We start from the raw sequence: 24,078 nt of genomic DNA on the forward strand, positions 1-24,078 counted from the left end.
CAAGTATTCTACCTTAATTTAGGTACCAAGTGAGCCTTGTTACTGGAGGTTTATAAATAATATTTCCTCCTGCCTTGATATCTTCTATTCTTATTACATCTGTCCCTGGTGCTCTGTCTCCTTTATCTGATTGATTGCATAAACTATTCTGGTAGTATTTTTGACATTTCTTTCTACTCAGTTAATTTTATTTAAGTGACATTTTGTGTGTACTAGTAGAGCTTACTGTAGTAATTCTGGATGATTTTTTCCATTTCTATTCTTTTTGTTTTCCTGATATTCGGTTCACCTAGGGCAGTGGTGTTCAACCTTTTTTTACTGCGCAAGCTACTTTTCTATAAAAAATTATTCAGCAATCTACTCTCTTATATAGATCATGTTCCTCCAACCTGATATCTGATTACGCACAAATAAACAACTAAAAAAAATACACAACTAAAAACTTTATTTGTGTATTTAAAAATTTATTTATCACTTTTAATTATTTTAATACAACAAAAAAAAAAACAAATTTATTGGAATAAAATATTTATTTCTCTATTTTGGAAAACCAAAGTTAGAAAACACAACAGATCGATTACAAGCTCACAAGTTATAGGAAATGCTGGTTGATTTAAAAAAAAAGTTAATGTGAAATTTGGCATTGTTTGGACCTTGCAATATTTTCATAGTCAAGTTGATATGAAGAAGGGAACAATCTCAGACAATCATCCAAATGATCATTTGTAATTTGGTTTCTTAATTGATTTTTTATGACGGTCATATTTGAAAAAGCGGATTCTGACAAGTATGTCGATTCGAAACACGACAGAATTTTTCACGCAATATCAGTTAATATTGGGAATTTTTCATGTGCATACTTCCAAATGACTTCAGTGTTTATTGATTTTGAATGTAAACTATTCTGAATGTTTATTATCTCAAGTTCTACTTCAGCTTGGTTTATATCAAACAGCCCACTAATTTTATTTGAAATTTCCGTGATGTTCAAGTTTTCTTGAAATGGATTATTGATAAAAGATACAATCATTTCAGTTTTATTAAAATCTTTAAATCGTGAATTTATTTCTTCCTCAACTAATTCTATTTCACGAATAAATTATTTTAAATCATAGCGAAGCATTTCTTGATTTTGTTCAAAAAATTTTAATAAACATGGGAGATGTCTAAATTCGCGGTCATTTATATTTTTCTTTAATAAAAGTGAGTATTGTTGGAAAGTTTTTATTGAACTTAACATGTCAAGTAAATTTTTATCTCTGCCTTGTAACTCTAAATTTAAATTGCTTAATTTCGTACAGAAATCTACTAAAAATGATAAGTGTGACAACCATCTTTTATCACTAAATTGTGGATAAATATCTCCTTTTTCATCAAGAAAATTTTTTATATCGTTAATTAATACAAGAAATCTTTCTAAAAATTGACTTCTGCAGGGCCAGCGAACATTACTGTATAACAGAAGTTCCCTATCATCATCTGCCTGTAATTTAAATAACTGCCATTGCAGGACTTTTCCTTGAACAGAATTTACAATTTTAAATGTAATATCGAAAACATCTTTTGTGTTTAATCTTTTACTACACAATACTTGTTGGTGAATAATAATACAGTGGTACGTTAAAAAATCTAGATATTTGTCATCGTTTTTACATAATGAAATGACGCATTATTTATTACCTATCATTGCAGGAGCACCATCAGTAGTAATAGACACAAGTTTAAAAAGTGGAAGTTTGTGTTGTTTCACAAATTCATCAAATGCCGAAAAAATGTCTTCTATCCTAGTCCTTCCCAATAATGGTATAATTTTCAAAAGTTCTTCTTTACTTGAATAATCTTGAAATACAATGTGAATAAATACCATTAACTGAGCAATATCAGTGAAGTCGTTTGATTCATTAAATTGTAATGAAAACGCAACACACTGGTGAATGTCTGACATTAACCTGGCCTGGAAACTTTTCTCCAATTGGAATCTTCCTTTCGGCAATTTGAAACCTTGTCTGTGGCCTAGAAGTAGTCTCTCTCTAGCGATGTCTTGAACTGAGCAGCTCCTTTCTGGAAGCGGGAAACTTCTCTCTCAAGCAATGTGGATCTGGGCAGTCTCTCTGACGGTGACTCTGGACCAGGCGGCCTCCTCTCTGACAGCAATTCTGGAACCTGTACCTCTTCTGCTTGCTTCAGTCCCTTTTTATTAGGCCTCCTCTGAGACCTCACATGAAGTTTGGCAACCCCCAAAGAATCGGTATGAGTCTTTCATCTTAAGTTTCAAGTTCGGCATGCCTTTTGTTCTCCTCCACTTTCTTTTGATTGTAAGTTGCCGGCCATCGGAAAGTTGTTTGAACTCTTTCTGACTGACTTCAGAGATATTTACACTTAGAGCCCCCATGTCTCTCATCCATACAAGTTTCAATAACAATCTTTCTAATGCCTCCATGTACAGCTTTGACGACAAAAACATTGCCTTTGTTTTTAATACTCTAACATATTCTTATTAAAGCAGTATATGCAGTTAGCTTCAAAAGAGTTATTTACAAAAACATCTAATACAAATTATACTGAGACAAACAAAGTTTATTTTTTTACAATATTCACATGGGACTTAACCTAAGTAAAAAATCGATGTAATGTGCTTTGGATTTAATATTTAAGCTACAATCGAGTTTTTACACTTTGCTTATAATTGTATTCACTCAGCTCGCTGTTTGACTTCCTTCTTCTTCTTATTGTGCTATCTTCTATCGAAGGTCAGCGACCATCTTGGCGAACAAACTGCACTCTTGTGCTAATCTGAGCAGTTGTGCACTGCTCTTTCCTGTCCATATCTTGATGTTGTCAAACCATGATATTCTTTTTCTTCCTCTAGTTCCTTTGCCACCAATTCTTCCTATCAAAATAGTTTGTAGAAGTTGGTATTTGCCGTTTCTCATGATGTGGCCAAGATATGATGTTTTTCGTTTCCTGATTATTTGTACAAGATGTTTAGCTTTGCCAATGGATTTTAAGACATCTTCATTGGTAATTTTTTCTGTCCATGATATCTTTAGCATTCTTCTGTATAGCCACATCTCAAAGGCTTTGATTTTCTTGATGGTTGTCGCCTTCAATGTCCATGTTTCAACTCCATAGAGCAGAATAGACCACACGTAGCATTTCAGTATTCGGCATCTGACTTCCATGTTTAGGTCTTTATTGCAGAATAGTGTTCTCATTTTCATGAAGGACTGCCGTGCAACTTGAATCCTTGTCTTTATATCTATTTCTGGATCCCACTGTTTGACTTCCACTGATCCAAATTAATTCATTTACCTGACTTATAAGAAAATTACTGATTTGACAATTTTAAAGAAAAATAAATAAACAATAGCAATACACTTAAAGCGAATTAAAAATACTACAAAATAATGATAAATAAAATATTATGTTTTCAGTTTTAATTAAATTTGTAAGTAAGGAGGAATACACGAGAGATCGACCAAAAATCGCTCCACGATCGACAGGTTGAACACTCCTGACCTAGGGGAAGTGGTGTTATTATTTGCTTCTTCCTTAATTCCATTTCTTCCCTCCCCCCATTTTTTTAAGGTTGCTTTGTCTTTATTCTGCCTCTTGTAGTTTATTTATTCAAAATTTAGTGTAGTCTTCTTGTATCTTTATTCTCAGTAACTTGCTATTCTAAACGAGTATGACCAGAATCCTTTAACTCTCTTCTTCTACGTAACAGTTAAAGAATTTCTTGGCTGAGACTCTCCTTGTGATTCTTTTATGTCATAAATTCTGCATGTATTTTGCATTGGCCAGCCCTTTATCTATGTCTTCTTCCAAGCTTCAATCAGTCTACTATATTAATTTGCCAAACTGCTCCCTATCAGAACAAGGTGGTCATCTCTGGAAGTTGAATAAAGGTGTGGTCATTATGGGTGTGAGGACTAGATTTTTTACTTGGAGAGTGGTGAATGAGTGGAATGGGTTGCTGGAGTTAGTTGAGTGCTTTTTCTGTTAATGGGTTCAAGGTTAAGTATGATAGATTGTGTGGATAGATTGGGTCTCCTGCAATGAGTCTTCAGACTCCATGGAGGTGCCCATATAATAATAATATATTTTAGTTGTTTATGGTTTGATAGTGCTCATGTTTTTGCTTCCTGTCTTTTGTCTATATGTTGAATGACTCTTAATAATCTGTGATCTAGATGTATGTCACAGTACATTTTTCCAATTGTTCTAACATTTTTTATGATTCTTTTTCAATTTGTCATAATGTAGTGTGGTTTTCATTTCTTGTTAAATCTCCAAATGAGATAACAATTTCATTTCTTGTTATCTCATTTGGAGATTTCTATGTCCATCTTTTTCCAAAGCTTTTTTAAAAAAGTATTCATTATATAAAGCCTCTCTGGTTCAACAAACTTTGCCAGATGCGCTCCTCTTTCATTTCTAACATCTATTCCCTATGGAATCTATATGTTTCTCTCCAGGCTGGCACTACTAAAATTCTCACATACCATTGTATAAGTCTTTTCATTTGTCTTCTGTTGTTTCATCATCAGCTGCAGAAGTTGGTGCATAGTTGACTATTGTTTTTAATATTTCTACCCGAAGGGATGTGTGCTTTGCGTTATGGGATACTAATATAATTAATGTGAAGTCATTAGCTTATATATATACAAGTAGCCTAGTCGTGAAAATACTTCATGCACAAACTTTGCTTATACTTGAATAAAGGATTAAACAAGAATGTAATTTTGGCATTTTTAATTTATAATCAAATGAAAAACACTTTATACAACCAGCTCTTATCCAGGGTATTTTAATAATAAGATGTTATGCCTTTTTGCTACTAATATATAGGAAATATATGACTTCTGCATTACATTATCTCTTCTGGGACTGGTTCCCAACTTAGGAGACCTCAATAAAGGTTCCCTGCTCAGTTGTACATAATAAATATTACGGACATTACAGAAGCTGAAGGAAAAGCAGTTATATAGTAAACATGCAAATTTTTGGTCCAGCTAATACCAAGAAGTTAAAAATGAATTTCTTCAACTATCAAAGAAGCATGGAGGCTTTGGATTTCCAGATAAAAGTTGTTTAAGCAATACAGCTTCAAAAATTCATATGTAGACAGACCTTCTCTGGTACCATCTGGGTTTTCATCTGTTATTGGAGTAAATGATTATAAAGATTCAGAAGCTGTGATTGTTCCTAAATGCTGCAACGTTCTGTGTTTAACTCTAAGACTGTTATAACATTCTGGCATTGACATTCCTTTCATTAATAAAAACAGCATAACTTGGTATAAAAAATACTCTAACTTCTTTTGCCATGAACTTCTGCAGACAGGTATTGACAATAACACTTTGTTTCATAACTTACTAAAGTTCCAAGGATATCATAAGAGAAGGGATCTTGTTCGATGAATTGCATACAATCATTTTCAAGTAAATGCCATCAAATGGAGGTACTTTAACATTGGGGGGGGTTACAATCTATGACATCTCTTACAGATTGGAAACAGTAGAACATGAGTTCTGCAGCTGCTGTCTTGTCTTGTGTATTTGGAACAGATTGTGTAATGTGTTGGGCATTCCATTACTTACAACAGAACAAGTTCTTTTTTTGCAGTATAAACCCCCCCCCACACACACACCTGTCAGCAATGGGAAGAGAGTTTTTTGATTTTTATAATTAATGAGTTAAAATACTGTTTATGGAAAGTTAGGAAAAAACATGAATGAATGATGGTCCCCTAGACTATCTATATGGTGGAGATATGTAGATGATATTTTCATTATATCGCAAGACAGCTTAGAAAACCTAAAATCGTTTGTGAATAAAATCAACTCAATACATAACAAGATAAAATTCACTGTGGAAGTGGAAAACAACAGCCAACTGCATTTTTTAGACATCTTGATAAAGAGACAATCAAACAGTGTCAAATAATCTATTTACAGAAAGCCTACAGACACTGGAAGATATCTTCATTATACTTTAAACCATCACAGAACACAAAAACTGAGCATTATCCACATGTTGAAAAATAGAGCCTGAAAGTTTATATCAGAAGAGGAGGATACACAGACTGAACTCTCACTAATAGCTAACACATTATCACAAAATGGATATCCTCCGAACATCATCAAAAAATATCCATATGGTGACAACCCCAGACAAGAAGAATCAAGCTCCCAGCACATTTCTGCTGTAGTGATCCCTTTCATCAGGTCAATTTCTTATCAAATAGTCACACTACTAAGAGCCTACAACATCAGAGTGGTCTTCAAACCAACCACCAGCATCAGACAGGTTTGAGGATCCCCAAAAGATAAGGTGCCATTCTACAAATATCCAGGAGTATATTACATTCCTTGCTCCTGTGGTCTTGCCTACATCGGACCAACTTCAAGGAGTTTAAAGATCAGAAGTATTTCTTCTGGCTTAGCACATCATTTCTGTACATTTAACCACATGATAGAGTGGCAAAACAGCTCCATGCCATATTTGGATGACGACTACAGACATCGTTTATTCAAGGAAGCCACAATAGTATTAATAACCCGAAGAAACCTCAACAGAAATCAGGGTACTATTCTGAACAGTTCGTGGAAAAACCTGATCCTCTCTCTAAATCCATCAGAACTACAGCTAGCCAGTAATCACATTATGCGTTTACAACAAACATGCATGCGTGATAACGAATAAGAACAATAAGTCCTTTCAGTCTCTGTCATGCTAACGTGTAACCTTAGCTACTAGATTGTTCACAATGTTTTTATGTTCCTTTCAATTTGCATTTACGCTTTTCCGTCAATGCCTTGAAAAAGCTAGACAGTTTGCTAGTGAAACTGGTAGGCAAAGAATGTAAGATGTTTGTATGCATTACAATATGGTCAGTATTAAAACAATAAGTTTGTAGGTTTAATTATCAAACGACCAAATATGTTTAATTTAAACATGAATGAATTTAAAAACCAGCAATATGACATACAAATGCTTTACAATATCATATTATGGAAATTATTGTTAGATTTTCATGGAGTCAAAGATTCATCATGGGAGGGCCTTCATCATGACATGCACAGCTCATCATACTGTGACTTGATTGCATTCACTGTCTCCACACTCACCGCACACATCTAGGCATTGCATTTCAACTACCCACAGCTCTCTATGCAAAAAAACCACCCCTTATGCCCTTCTTCACACCATCATACAGCTTTCAAGGATGGCCTCTTGTTCTTCCCATGTCTCCACCCATTCTACAAAAAATCTGATCCACATTAATTTGGCAATAACCTCTTACCAACTTAGATGTTTCGATCATGTTTTCCCCTCATTCTTTTATCCACTAGATTGCAATTTGCATTCCCTCAGTATTCTCTACATTCCATTCTAGAGACCAGAAACTACCTTAGTCAGTGATCTCTGAACCCATTCCAACATTTCATCATCTTTATATAACGGAATCATAAGATCCCGACTCCCACATGTCAGTGTTCTCCACATCATTCCCATAATGTGCCTAGCTGTCCTCACAATTTTAGAAAAATGTCCCCAAAATTTCAAGTCCTTATCCACTAACATCCCTGGATTCCTCATCTCCTCCACCTCCTTTAAGATATCCCCACCTATCTTTGCTTACCAAATTTTAAAACCTTACTTTGCTACATTGAATTGGTAGCCCATTTATTTGCTCATTCAGAAAGTCTACTGAAGTCCCCTTGCAAAGTTACAACATTCGTTGTACTCCTCATTGTACTCTGCAAACAACTGTATATCACTATTCAAGCCCTTACCAATATCATTTACATAAAACAAATTATACAACAATGGACCAAAAACACCCTTGGGGCAAAAAACTGATGACCTTCCTCCTTTGGGATATTGCTCCCCCATACACAATTTGCTGATACCTATCAGATAGCCAATCTCCCATTCAATGCACTAATCTACTATGTTGCTCTGTTCCAGTTTAATTACAGCTTGTCATATGGCAATCTTTCAAAGGCTTTAGCAAAATCTAAATATATCACTGTCTATTCTTCTCTATCCAATTCACTTTCACCTTATTATAGTAAGTAGGTTGCTAAAACACGACATTTCTTTAGCAAACCCCCATGCTGTCCATCAAAGAGAATGTTGTTGTCATCAACCCAATTCTGAATCCTGATTCTCACTAGCCTCTCTAACACCTTTCCAGACAAAAAGTTGGGCTGTAATTTGAAGCCTTAGTCTTTTCACTCCACCCCCCCTTTATGAAGCAGAACAATTTTCCCTCTTTCCACTCTTTTGAAACTTTTTGGGCAAATCTAAGACTTAAGTTACAAGCACATTAAAGCTGTTAACTCCCTGGAAAAACTAATGCTATCAAGTCCTATGGCTTTATTGACATCAAGTTTACTCAGTTTTTCATATATCTCATTTACCATCAGTGGCTCCTACAACCTTCCCACTGCTCTCAAGTTCTGCATGATTTTACCTTCACGAGGATGATATACCTTTGCAAACTGCTCATTTAATATCTGTACTATGTCCTCCTCAATGGTTATCATTCCACAATTCTTTCCAACTAGTATCATCCTTCTGTAATTATTCTTTCTTCTACTGACCACAAAAAACTCCCTAGGGTTCCTTTTTGTCTCATTAGCTAACTGTTACACATACTACACTTTTGTTGCCATTCCCAAGTGAGTTGCCCCTCTTGCTTGCTGTTTTTGTACTCCTTGTGCAACCAACTCTTACCAGCACTCATCTTATGCATCCCACCATAATGCTTTCTTTTTTCAAATTGCATGCTTTTCCTCTTCATTCATCCATTTCACATCCACCTTATTTGACCTCCTTGCTTTGGGAATGCATTCAGACATTGCCTCTGCCAGATAGTTCCTGAATAGGTCCTAAGCAGCATTGATCTAATTTCCTTCCAATTCTTCATTCCATGATATAGCTGCACGCTGCCTCCTGATCTTGTCATAATCACCAACCTTATACAGTAGTTCCATATATTCCTTTCTCACAGAAGTCCTCATATGACTGGCTACTGGCTATCACACAAGTAATTATCTCATGGTCACTCTCACCAACTGGGGTGTGTGTGGATTTAGTATCTTATTTACAGTAACGGCCTCTGATAAGATAATCAAATCCAAGATCCTTCATATGTATATACCTTCTGTTAACTACTGCCTAAGAAAGTTGTCCCTCAAAATCTTAAGAAATTCATTCTCTTTGTCCATAGATGTGTCTCTTCATTCCCATCTATATTGCCATAATTAAAATCATCTGTAATGATACCCTTTTTTCAGTAGCTAGATTGATTTGCCTATACATTTCTTTCTCACTGCCCTTCACATTACCAAGTCTTGTTCACTTCCATCTCACGCCATACTGCTTCAAAACTGCTGCTCACTCTTATCATTTTCACCTTAGTTGGAGGTAACTCCTCTACCATCAACAGCACTCCCCCCCCCCCCACTCCCCTTCTGTCTTGCCTATCTTCATGAAAAACATCATATCCATCCATCTCTGTTCTTGTCAGAACACTATATTAATGCTACAATTTCATTTCCTTTATTTCAAATACTTCTGGCATTTGTAAACATACATACTAGCTTATTTCTGGTTCTATAACATGTTAGCTTCCCCAACCCCACTCTTCAGATGCTACTCTTCCATATCCCTCTCCTTCCTCTTGGCCACTCTTCTATCATCACTGAACTTACACCTCTTCTCAGACCTGTTTGTTTCCCCCACTGGTCATCCCAATCCTTTGTTGTACACATACATCTGCTCCTGCATCCATCATCCACTCTTCTCATGCAGTGTTTCTCTGTCTTGTGTTCCTTCTGTCTCATTTTCTTCACCCATACTGCTTGCCTCTGCATTCACACACTCTTTTACCCTACTTACTTGCTGTTCCACTTGACTTCTTGCTTCCTTAGGTCTTCCATTCACTTAAGTCACCACTCCCTCTTGCAACAACAGTCTTTCCAGCTGACTCATGAGAAATCCATTTAAACCTGGCCCATCTCTTTCATACAGCTTTGTCTGTTCATCCCTCAAATTCATCCCACACATTTACAAAATTAATTCCTTTATCCTCACACAGCTCAGCTAGCATTCCATTCATTATCCTCACTCACTGTCTCATCACATCATATTCATACCTGGGCAACACACTGATTACCTTTCCTACCAGTTATCTTTTGATCTCTTCAACAATCTCCTGATATCCATCTTTACATTCCCCTTGTTACTATCCAGATCATTTGTCCTTACTACCACTACTAACTCTCTTGCTTCTTCCTCATATCTAGTGCTTCAAACACTTCTCAGTCTACCTCCTTCAAACTAAACCTTATGCACCTTCTCATTTACCACATCATTAATAATTGAATACAAGGTCACTATCAAATCATTGGACACCTCTTTCACACGGCCATCTTTTATTCTAGCCTTCTTCCCCTTCCATACATACATACATGCCTATTAATCTCCTCATTTTACTCTGCAATTGCCTCATCTCTGCCAACTCCACTTTCATATCCTGAATTACTTTCTTGCTGTTTTTTGCTCTCTCTACCAGATCGATTGCACATTCATCATGCTCCTTATCTTAGTCTGTCAAATTCACTTTTACATATGCTAACTTTCAATCACCTAATTTATACTCTTTTTCATTTCTGTCACCATTGTTTAAACCTGGAACTTTGTTTGCTCCAGCACTTTCAATTTTATGCTTTCAGCACTAACTTCTGCTACTTTATTTTCTTGTTTCAAACAAGTCTCCCATTTCTGGCTCGTAAACCATTTACAACATTCTCTCTCTCTCCACTGTCACTCTCATACTGCAATCATATTCTCTTGGCAGTGAACACATAGCGCGCACGCGCACACACACACACACTACATTTCATAAAATCCTCCATGTCAAACCCCTTGCACAACGATGTCTTGGCTGCCATTGTTCTGATTTGCATCAGCACCGTAAATAACACTATTTATCTATTGTAAATAGTATAATATATCAAAAAAAAATAAAACACTTACCACACAGTCATACCCAAGGATACTACAACCAGTAATTATCAAGATATCCTGAATTTAATATTAAAACAATGACTTATCTGTGAGATCATGTGGTCGGTCCAATACAGGCATCCATGATTGTTTTTTATTGTTCACTCAGATGGTTTTTATATTGAGAAAGAAGCATTCTAGGCAACATCAAATTTTTGTCTAAGTGGTGCAATATTATTCTTGTTACATAATTATTATTAACACCACACCTCCATGGAGTCTAAAGATTCATTGTGGGAGGCAAACACTGTTATACACAAAGTCCCTCAAACCGTGCTTTAAACTCATTCAAGGTATCTGCATTCACTACAGTATCAGGCAAATTATTCTGCTGACCAACCACTCCATGCAAAGAACTTCCTCCTTATGCCCCTGCTCACACCTTCCTTATACAACTCCCAGGTATGTCCCCCTTGTTCTACTCCTTTCTCTCATTCTACAGAAAATTTCTTCCACATTAACCTGGTAACAACCTTTTACCAACTTAAATGTCTCAGGCATATCCCCTCTCTTCCTCCTATTCATAAGGCTTTGCAAACTGCATTCCCTTGATCATATCCCACATCCCAAAGATCAGTTACAACCTTAAGTTAGTCTGATCTGGACCCTTTCCAAAATATCCTCATCACCATGAAAACTAAGGACCAAACCTGTGCACAGTAATCCACACGAGGCCTGATCAAGGCCTTATACAATGGAACCGGAACCTCTTTTGATGTTGTAATATTCAGTATTGCAGCACAATATTACAATATTCAATATTGTAATATTTACCAGGGAGGAGATAAAATTCTGTCAATTTTTACTGTCAGAGGTTTTTTAAATAGTTCACTGGGATCTTATGGTCAATAGCAGGGATCGCCAGGGAGTAATCCCATGCAGAATAGACCAACTTATTTATTTTGCATTTGGCTAAGAAGAATACATGCATATACCACCACGTACAAGACAATAAAATGCATAAAAGATGTATAAAAGAATACAATAGTGTGAAGTGACACTGTAGTCATGTATACATATAAAAATATCAAATAAGCGTAAGATTAAAATTGAATGTCTAAGTTTGACAGCCAATCAGCAGCATCTGTAGAAAAGTCAGTTACAGGTCCAATGTAGACTCCATGAGGACAGTCAAACATGATATGTTGTATAGTTTGGTTATCCTCACCACAGTCACAAGATGAGTTTGGCTTTATTCCCCAAGTAAACAAGGAAGCTCTGCACCTACCATGGTTGCTGCAAACCCTATTTAGGAGGTCCATATTTTTCAAGGTAGGTCGAACCCTGATGGAGAGCTGTTTGGGTTAAAGACAGTCTGCCATATTACTGGGACTTAGGTAGTCCATTCTGTCTGCCACTCTATTGTTGCATCATAGCCCTCAGTGATAGGTCATCATGCTGTTATAATAGGCTGGTGCCTTGACTTAAGCCTCTGTGATGTGAAGTTGTAATGTCAGAGTGTATAGGAAGCAGTGGATTCTGGCAAATTTTGTTATATTTGTGAATCAGGTTGTCTTGGCATCACAGTTGTGGCAGTTGTATGTAGCTCAGAACTGGTAGCCAATATGATGGAGTAGTCTTAATTGTTCAAGAAATGATACACATTGTCTGATTCAGGACAGCTGATACTGTCCTGAATCAGAAGATCAACTCAAAGTGGTTAACTTAGATAACACCAACCACCTGAGTATCAGTCAGCATTGGATTTTAGTTTCAATTGTTCTGTTAGTTGCTCAGCTGCTTGAGAAGACAGGTGGAAAAAAAAAAAAAAAACTAGCCTCTAGCTACATGATGATACAAAAGAGCTGAGGCCTTTTTTTTTTCTTTCTCTCATACTATGCAATTTTTCTTTCTTCTAATACTATCAGGCTCTCTTGCAACCTTATACTAACTGTTCTAGGCTTATGATGAATACCCCTTTTTCACTTCAATAAAGATTGAAACTGGTATGGGTAGTGGCCCTTCCCATAATGCATAGCATCATACACACTGAAAAAAAAAGTGTGCTTTGCATTATGGGATACTAAGGCAATTTACTCGAATATAACTCGCCCTCACATATATCTTGCACCCCTGATTTTACTTTATGAAAAAAGAAATCATTTCACATATAGTTCGCACATGAAAAAAGGTTTATAACTTTAAGAAATAGATGGTGAATGTTGTTATGGCAGTTTCTGATATTTTGGAATTCGGTTGAAGAGAATCAGCATTTCAACTCAACAATCATCGGCTTGCCTTTGTCATTGAGTCATGCGATCTTTTGTTAATACTGCACCAATCACATGCTTAGAGATGAAAACAACCAGTAGAGGAAATGTGGGAGTAAGAGCATTGACTTCTACTCAATCTTGGAATGCATGGAGATGGGTTAAGAGACCATCATTAAAACTGCTGTGCAACTGGATTTTGAGAGCTTGCGACATGATTTCACCAGAAATAATTTAATTACAGAAGCATTGTCACAAAAGATTCAAATATATTGCATGATGAAGGTGAGCAGCTGATCACATAAATAATGTTGATAATTAAAATTTAAATGCATTTATTTTATAAATAATGTTAGCAAGTATAAATTATAATGAATACTGAGAATTTAATTATGAACTGCAATTTAATTTTTTCCTGAAAAACTTTAGTTTCCAAAAATCCCTGCACATATCTCGCACCACGAATTTTTTAACTTTAATTTTGGAGAAAAAAGTGCGAGTTATATTTGAGTAAATACAGTATACGCTTTATTAATGATAAAATGTGCAGTTTCTGTAAACCTTTCTCTCGTTCTACTGTAGTTTCTTGGGTTGAAAACTGAAGACCCAAATAATTGCAACATTAACCAGTTAGCTACAATGATACAAAATATGACCATATGGAGAAACATTTATAGAATTCCAGTGTCATCACCCAATAGCTGTAAGAACTGGCTCAGAGATGTTGAGTGCTCTTTCAGTTCTCCTTGCATGTGTTGCTATGTATAGCATCATTTATGTTCTGATTACATTGGTTTGAGATGTGACTAGTACAGAATGTGTTTCTTCTTTCACATAGACATTGCAAAGCCTTGCAACAATGTTAATACTGTTGTCGAACTATTATAGTCACACTGCGGCATGAACGTTAAGATCTTGCGGTTCACTTATGAACAATGAAAACGAATGTGTTAAATAAAATTATATTTTCAGCTTACATCTATAATAACTTAACAGCAGTTTCATAAATCATCAATTTATGAAAACTGCTGCTCACTAGCAAGTGACAATTAATATAGCGTTGAATGATTAGATGGACTACATTAGTAGTCCATCTAAGCACATTTAAGTAGTATTAACAGATTATTAATATACATTAGTAGAATTAATGGATTGTTAATTTATTTAGTATTCATGTACATTAAATATATTAGCACCGAACCTGCTTCTATAGTTGCTATTACTGTTATTTTAATTTTAAATGACAGATAAAATAATAAGTAATTCATGAAAGGTGCTGGTTTTGTATTTATGCTTGATTTTTATTTTGCGGTGTATATATATGTAAATAATAACAAAAGAGAAACAAAAATGTTAAGTATCTTTTATGATGTCACTCGGCACGAAAAGATGCATTTCATGATTGCATTTCTGTAAAAGATAGATTGAATTGAATAGATGCTTAAGCATTTTGCGTATTTCTTAGAAACTTGAGTTTTTTCTCCTGCAGAATCACTTACCTATAAAATAATAAATAAATAACAGTAGCAATATTGTGCAACTTCACTCAAAACAAGCAAGGGTTCAATAATCACAAGCAAGTATTTTCCGATGAAACACAAATGCTTAAGCATCTATTCGATTCATTTTGTCCTCTACAGGATGGTGCTTAAGAAACGCACCTATTTATATAGAGTAGCAAAATTCATAATCACAGCAACTGAACCCAGTGCTATTTTAGGCATATAAAAATATGCTGTAGACATAATTTTGTTTTTACCTAATATTCCCATTAAAATGATCACTTAATAATGAAATGGGGAGAATATTATCATTTTAATTTCAAACTGTTTTGCCAATAAAAGTCATATTATTATTATTATTCCGGACTTCCATGGACTCATCATGGTATTATAATGAGAGAGAGAGAAAAGAAAGAAAAACTTTCCTTTAAGCAGGATTGGGAAAAAAAAAAAAAGAAAGAAAGAAAATAAAAGGAAAGAAAGAAATTGTGGTAGTTGAACATTTTAGTTTAACAATGATACTACACACCAATACTACACTGCTGTTAATTTCCAAACAAATTTCCGCCCGACATTACGGCCCTCTTTGCCCACGTACTAAAGTCCGGTTACTTCGTGTGGCAAAACAAATTCTACCTACAAAAGGAAGGTACGGCCATGGGCTCACCATTATCCCCCCCAATCGCAAACTTCTACATGGAAACCTTTGAGCAAAGGGCTCTTGATTCCGCCACGCTTCGACCGACAATCTGGCTCAGATACGTTGACGACGTGTTCGCGATCTGGCCGCACGGTCGACAAACGCTAAACACACTCCTCAGCCACCTAAACAAACAACACAAACGCATACAATTTACCATCGAAATCGAAAACCAAAATTCGCTACCGTTCCTAGACACACTAGTTACACGTCTTCCTTCAGGCAATCTATCCTTCACGGTCTACCGAAAACCGACACACACAGGCCAATACATACATGCGAATTCATATCACCACCCAGCACAAAAATATGGAGTCATAAACACCCTTAAAAACAGAGCCACAACTATTTGCTCTAACCAACAGGCCCTGAAACAAGAACTAAAAATCATTAGTGACACATTCATAAACAATGGCTATAACAAAAATACTGTCAATAAAATACTCTATAAAACCACAACAAAAACGAATCTAGACTACAGTAAAACCATAACCATCCCATACATTAAAGGGTTATCAGAAAAAATCAACAGAATCCTACAACACTATAACCTTAATGCCACCTTTAAACCACCCACTAAACTTAAAACCATATTCAGCTCCTCTAAGGACCCTCTCCTCCCATTAGCACATCCTGGAGTCTATTGCATCCGCTGCACCTGTAACTTACCATACATTGGTGAAACAGGACGGACAATCCCTATACGCAAAAAAGAACACATTAGACACATTAAATATAACCATTATGGTGAAGCAGGCCTCTCAGACCACGCACTCAACACCTTACACCAAATCAACTGGAAAAGCACCTGCTCCTTACACCGCACAAAAACATGGTACGAAAGAAAATTTAAAGAATCCTGCGAAATCCTGATAAACCACCCAAATATCAACAATAAAGATGGTATGAAAATTCCAAGGATCTGGATGGCACACATTCAGCCAACCTAATTTGAAAGATTCAACACAAGTCAGGACTCTAGCCAATCTGCTATTATTAGAAACCATTCCACTTCAACTGGCTGGAATGATGTTAATATAATGTTAATATATGTATATAGTAGACAACACAAATAATAGGACTTTAGCGTTGATGTATAATTTTTTTTTTTTTTTTTTTTTTTTTTTTTCACCAGAGGTCAGGCCAACAATTGTGGTAGCGATTAGTCAGTGTCTTTAACGAACCAGTATGATTGTAGTATAGCTTGTTTCCTGTGTATATTTGTACGCTCCAGAAGATGACCTTGACATAAAGGTCGAAACGTCGAATTGTAAAATTTTAGTAATAGTAAACTAAAGTTTTTATTCAAACACGGTAATTGCCTCCATAATTTCCAAAAATGCATTCGGATCACCGTGCAAGCCTAAAAGAAAGGATACTACACACCAGTTGTAAGTTAAATGGTTGAATTCTTAACTCTCCTTAACTCACTCTCCTTCTATCCATCAACGTAATGGAGCAGATTCAACCGTTTAACCTATGACTGGTGTGTAGTTTCATTGTTAAACTAAAATGTTCAACTATCACAATTTCTTTCTTTCCTTTTATTTTCTTTCTTTCTTTTTTTTTTTTCCCAATCCCGCTTAAAGGAAAGTTTTTCTTTCTTTTCTCTCTCTCTCGTTATTATACCATGATGAGTCTTATTATTATTATTATTATTATTATTATTATTATTATTATTATTATAAAAACCTCCATGGAGTCAAAGACTCATCGTGGGAGGTCCACTGTTATACACACAGTTTATCATACTGTGCCTTAAATATATTCACTGTCTCTGCACACACCACACTCTCGGGCAAAGCATTCCAATCACTCACCACTCTCCATGCAAAAAACCTGCTCCTCACTCCCTTGCTCACACCCTCCTTATACAGCTTCCAGGAATGACCTCTTGTTCTCCTGCTATCCTCACCCATTCTGTGCAAAACCTCCCCGACGTTAATCTGGTAATAACCACTCAACAGCTTATATGTCTCAATCATATCCCCCCTCCTCCTTCTATCCACCAATTTCTGCAAATTGCATTTTGTCAATCTGTCTTCATACTCTACATTCCAGAGACCAGAAACCACCTTAGTCAATTGCCTCTGAACTTTTTCCAACGCAATTTCATCTTTTTGAAAACCAGGTGACCAGATCTGTGCACAGTAATCCATATGTGGCCTGATCAAAGCCTTATGCAATGGAACCATAACATCCTTACTTCTACAAGTCAATGTCCTCTGCATCATTCCCATTATCCGCTGTGTTGTCTTCACTATTTTAGTAACATGTCCCCAAAATTTTAGGTCCTTGTCTACAATCACTCCCAGACCTCTCATTTCCTCTACTTCTTCCAAGATATTCGCACCGATTGTGTTCTTTACATCCCATCTCTGCTTCCCAAATTTCAAAACCTTACACTTTGAAACATTGAATTGACATCCCCACTTATTTACCTATTCAGCCAGTGTATTCAAGTCCTCTTGCAAAGCTACAGCATCCACACTACTCCTGATAGCTCTGCCCAACTTTGCATCATCTGCAAACAACTGCACATCACCATTCAGACCTCTCCAGATATCATTTACATACAAATTAAACAGCAATGGACCCAAAACAGACCCTTGAGGTACACCACTAGTAACTTTCCTCTTCTGGGATATCGCTCCTCCATAGACAACTCGCTGATACCTATCAGACAACCAATCTCCAATCCAGTGAACCAATCTACTGTTCAGCCCCATCCGTTCCAATTTAATTACCAGCTTGTCATGTGGCAATTTATCAAATGCCTTTGCAAAATCTAAATATACCACTGTATATGCAATACCCTTATCCAACGCATTTGTCACTTTATTATAAAAAGTGAGCAGGTTGCTAAAGCATGATTTTCCTTTAGTAAATCCATGCTGGCTACCAAAGAGTATTTTTCTGTTGTCAACCCAATTCTGAACTTTATTCCTAACTAACTTCTCTAATACCTTGACCACAACTCCAGACACACAGACTGGTCTATAATTCAAAGCCTTACTCTTATCACCTCCCTTATGAATTGGAACAATTTTACCCTCTTTCCACTCTTTTGGAACTTGACCCAGTGAGAGACTCATGTTGAAAAGATATACAAAAGCTGTTGTTAACTCTCTGGCACGTTCCCTCAAGACACGTGGTGAAATAGCATCAAGTCCCACAGCCTTATTTACATCAAGTCTATTCAATTCCTCATATACCTCCTGTTCACTTACTAACAGTTCCTCTCCCACTACTTTCAAGTTCTGCATGATGTCACATTCGCAAGAATGAAATACCTTTAGAAATTGCTCATTAAATATCTCAACTATATCCTCCGCAGCGGTTATCATTCCTCCGTTTTCACCAATCAATCCCATTCTACCATAATCATTCTTTCTTCTACTGGCGACATATCAAAAAAACTCCTTAGGATTTTTTTTGGCCACTTTAGCTAACTGCTGCTCATACTGCATTTTTGCTACCCTTATCAAGCTAGTCACCTTCCTCGCCTGCTCTTTGTACTTCTCATGCAACTGGTTGTTATATATACTCATTTTGTGTTTCTTCCATACCTTCTTCTTCCATATTGCATACCTTATCTCTTGATTCATCCATTTTACACCCACTCTGTTTACCCTCTTGACCCTTGGAATACACTCTGATATTGCCTCCACCAAATAGTTCTTGAGTATGGCCCAAGCAGCATTGATATCCTTTCCATCCAGTTCCTCTTTCCAATTTATTATCGCAAGCTGTTTCCTGAGCTTTTCGTAATTACCAGTCTTATAATTCCACATATATCCTTTTCTAACAGACGTCCTCAAATGACTGGTCACCCTGCACGTGATCACCTCGTGGTCACTCTCACCAACTGGTGGAAGATTTGACACCTCATTTATAATAACATCATCTGATGAGATGATCAAATCCAATACTCTTGATCCTCGTGTACCCTCTATTACATGCTGCCTAAGGTAATTATCTTTCAAAAACTCCAAAAATTCATTTTCTTTACCCCCAGATGCAGTCTTATGACTCCATGGAAGCCAGAATAATAATAATATGACTTTTATTGGCAAAACAGTTTGAAATTAAAATGATAATATTCTGCCCATTTCATTATCAAGCGATCATTTTAATAGGAATATTAGGTAAAAACAAAGTTATGTCTACAGTATATTTTTATACTGTAGACATAATTCATAATCACAGCAACCCAGTGCCAAAAATGGCACTGGGTTGCTGTGATTATGAATTATGCTACTCTATATAAATAGGTGCGTTTCTTAAACACAATCCTGTAGAGGACAAAATGAATCGAATAGATGCTTAAGCATTTGTATTTCATTGCAAAATACTTGCTTGTGGTTATTGAACCCTTGCTTGTTTTGAGTATTTTTTCCAATCCCACTTAAAGGAGAAATTTTGTTTCTCTCTCGTTATAATACCACGATGAGTCTTATGACTCCATTGAAGCCCGGAATAATAATAATATGTTGTCTGACAGCATGGGATAATCAGCATCATATTTTAGAGAAATATTCCTTTTCTCCTTGGAGAAACAGAATATTTGATCAAAGCAAAGATTCTAATTTCTCAGAAGCATCAGATCTCAGTCCAGCACAGCTCTTGTAAGACAAACTAAGGTGGCTGTTTTGACTCACTGAGAGCAGGTGGTGTTAAGAATGTTGCAGAGGATGGTAGGCCACAGAAATATTTGACCTTCTAACTTGGGACATTCAACATTTATTCTTTGCTGATCAAAGAAAAATTTTTGATGGCCAATAATTCTTCCTGTTGTTTTGCCAGAACAGTCATGATGTCAAATTAACAGATTTCCATTATTCAAATACAAGTTACAATGCTTTTAAGAAATTAGACGGATGCTCCAACAGTTATAACATTTTTATGATTTTGATAGTCACGTACTTGAAAAGTATAACTCTGTTTTATTTAATTTTGCCAAAGTAAAAAAAGATCAACAAATTTTAATAAATTCTGTCCAGCCACTTTAGTATTATTAATTTGAAATAATTTTGGCAAGTTTTGCCAAGAAAATACACCGATGAAACGAACTGATCACATGAACATTTCTATGTTGATCGTATTTACTCAAGTATAACTTGCCCTTGCATAGTAATCTATTTACTTATTACAATAAAGTGACTGCTTCCTTGAACAGAGGAGAAGGATACACAGTAATATACTTAGATTTTGCAAAGGCTTTTAATAGAGTACCTCATGATAAATTGATAATCAAACTAGAGCAGATGGAGTTGGATATTAGATTAGTGCATTGGATTGGAGACTGGCTATCTGATAGGTATTAACAAGTTGTGTATGGGGGAGCGATTTAGTATTATTAATTTGAAATAATTTTGGCAAGTTTTGCCAAGAAAATACAGCAGGTGGTGTTAAGAATGTTGTAACATTTATAACACTTTTATGATTTATAACATTTATAACACTTTTATGATTTATAACATTTATAACATTTTTATGATTTTGATAGTCACGTACTTGAAAAGTATAACTCTGTTTTATTTAATTTTGCGAAAGTAAAAAAAGATCAACAAATTTTAATAAATTCTATCCAGCCACTTTAGTATTATTAATTTGAAATAATTTTGGCAAGTTTTGCCAAGAAAATACACCAATGAAACGAACTGATCACATGAACATTTCTATGTTGATCGTATTTACTCAAGTATAACTTGCCCTTGCATAGTAATCTATTTACTTATTACAATAAAGTGACTGCTTCCTTGGACAGAGGAGAAGGATACACAGTAATATACTTAGATTTCGCAAAGGCTTTTAATAGAGTACCTCATGATAAATTGATAGTCAAACTAGAGCAGATGGTGTTGGATATTAGATTAGTGCATTGCATTGGAGACTGGCTATCTGATAGGTATTAACAAGTTGTGTATGGGGGAGTGATATCCAGGAAAAGAAAAGTCACTAGTGGAGTGCCTCAGGGGTCTGTTTTGGATCCATTACTGTTTAACTTGTATATTAACGATATAGGTGAAGATTTGGATGGAGATATCAGTTGTTTGCAGATGATGCAAAGTTGGGATGAACCATGAAGAGTAGTGAAGATGTTGTGGCCTTACAAGAAGACTTGAATAAATTGAGTGATTGGGCATGGAAATGGGGATGTGAGTTCAATGTTGCAAAATGTAAGGTTTTAAAATTTGGAAGACAAAGATGGAATGTTATTTATGGTGGGGATATATTGTTGGAGGTGGAAGAAATAAGAGATCTGGGGGTGATAGTGGATAAGGATCTGAAATTTAGGGGACACATAGCCCAAAATTGTAAAGACAACACAAAAGCTTCTGGGAATGATGCGGAGGACACTGACATGTAGAAGTAGGGAGATATTCATGTTCCGTTGTATAAGGCTTTGATTAGGCCACACATGGACTATTGTGCCCAGATTTGATCACCTGGTTTTCAGAAGGATGAAGAGATGTTGGAAAGGGTCAAAAGGCAACTGACTAAAGTAGTTTCTGACCTCTGGAATGTTGAGTATGAGGAAAGATAGAGAAGATGTAATTTGCAGTCTGGTGGACAGGAGGAAGAGGGGAGATATGATAGAGACCTACAAGTTGGTAAGGGGTTGTTATAGAATCAATGCTGGGGATGTTCTACAGAAAATAGTGGGAGATCGGGGAGAACCAGAGGTCATCCCTGGAAACTGTATAAAGAGGGTATGAGAAGGGGAGTGAGAGGCAGGTTTTTTTTCGTGCAGAGTTGTAAATGATTGGAATGCCTTGCCTGAGAGTGTGATGTCTGCAAGGAGTTTGAATGTGTTCAAAGCACGGTATGATGAGCTGTGTGTGATAAAAGGACCTCCCAGATGAGTCTTTGACTCCATGAGGTCTTGGGTAATAATAATATCCTTAACCCCTGATTTTACTTTATGAAAAAAGAAATGAAAATGTTTCACACATAGTTTGTACACAAAAAAGTTTAAAACTTTAAGAAATAGATAGTGAATGTTGTTATGGCAGTTTCAGATATTTTGAATTTGGTTGAAGAGAATCAGCATTTCAACTCAACAATTGTCAGCGTGGCTTTGTCGTTGAGTCATGCAATCTTTTGTTAATATCACACCAATCACGTGCATAGAGATGAAAGCAACGAATAGAGGAAATGTGGGAGTGAGGGCATTGACTTCTACTTGATCTTGGATTGCGTGGGGAGGGAGGGATTAAGAAACCATCATTAGAACTGCTGTGCAACTGGATTTTGAGAGCTTGTGACATGATTTCGCCAGAAATAATTAATTTAATTACTTTGTCACAAAAGATTTAAATATCGTATGATGAAAGTGAGCACCTGATCGCATAAATAACATTGATAATTGAAATTTAAATGCACATATTTTATAAATAATGTGAGCAAGTATAAATTATAATGAATACTGAGAATTTAATTATAAATGTCAATTTAATTTTTTCCTGAAAAACTTTAGTTTCCAAAAATCCCCGCATATATCTCATACCATGATTTTTTAACTTTAATTTTTGGGGAAAAAGTGCAAGTTATGTTTGAGTAAATATGGTATATATATATATAAGCAGCCTCGCATGAAGATACTGCATGTACAAACTTTACTTACACTTGGATAAAGGATTAAACAAGAATATATATATATATATATATACGGTTATATATTCGGTTATTTATATATATAGATTTTTTTAAAATTTTTTTTTTAAATGTTTGTTTGCCTCATTTGAACCAATCAGTTTTCCTTCTCTTTTCTGATAAAATGCTGCAAGATAAAATATTTCTTCTGGTTTACCTATAAATTCCATTCCACCAACGTCGTTTCCTTAATGTAATTCACCAAGGAGCCTGATAATCCTTCCATTTTGCAATCAGGGTAGCTTGTCTTTTTGTTTCACATAATACCAGGAAATCAAATTTTAGGTTATCATGTCTTTCAGAAGAAAGTGTACTTGTAAGTCCTTAGCCAAAGTTCTCATGTTGAATGTCCTAAGTTGGTCAAATATTTCTGTGGTGGCCTACCATCCTCTGCAAGATTCTTAACACCATCTGCTCTCAGTGAGTCAAAACAGTCACCTTGGTTTGTCTAATGAAAATCTGAAAATAAACTGAAATCTAATGCTTCTGAGAAATTAGAATCTTTGCTTTGATCAAATATTCCATTTCTCTAAGGGGAAAAGGAATATTTCTCTAAATATGATGCTGATCATCCTACTTGATGACATCATTCTGTCAGACAACATCAGAGTAGGTCTGAGTATTAATTTATAGAAAAAAAAATCAGCACTAGATAGTGATCTGAATTGCCTATGAGAGCAAATGACTTTGACAGTACACTGATAGAGAGAGAGAGACAGAGAGAGCAGTTGACAGTGTACTCTAACGAACAAGCTGTGGATTTCAATTCCTCTGTTGCATGGATGTTTGTGAAGTTTTAGGTAGTGGATGAATTTTCTCACCTGGTGTGAGACTGCTATTATCCCTGCTTATTGAAGGCCTGAAAGAGCTTGAAAAAATTTAGTGTTCAGTCTCTGTGGCAGGAGAACCTGATTATCTATTA

The 24,078-nt window shown here is 35.8% G+C and overlaps 1 protein-coding gene across 2 annotated transcripts in view; it reads left to right on the top strand.

The window, feature by feature from the left end:
• Positions 1 to 24,078, top strand: part of LOC150095673 (vacuolar protein sorting-associated protein 37B-like) — a 113,280-nt gene that overhangs the window by 2,778 nt on the left and 86,424 nt on the right. The window contains exon 1 of one of the 2 annotated variants that reach the window (XM_090410161.1): positions 1,691 to 1,803. The exons of the other annotated variant lie outside the window; for it this stretch is intronic. The gene's annotated coding sequence lies outside the window, so the exon portion shown is untranslated. Of the gene's footprint in view, positions 1 to 1,690; positions 1,804 to 24,078 lie in introns of those variants that run through there. 2 annotated transcript variants of the gene reach the window in all.

The sequence above is a fragment of the Typopeltis vanoorti genome, chromosome 20 (genome assembly GCF_054136105.1).
Source record: "Typopeltis vanoorti isolate ZY-2024b chromosome 20, IOZ_Tvanoo_1.0, whole genome shotgun sequence".
NCBI classification, from domain to species: Eukaryota; Metazoa; Arthropoda; class Arachnida; order Uropygi; family Thelyphonidae; genus Typopeltis; species Typopeltis vanoorti.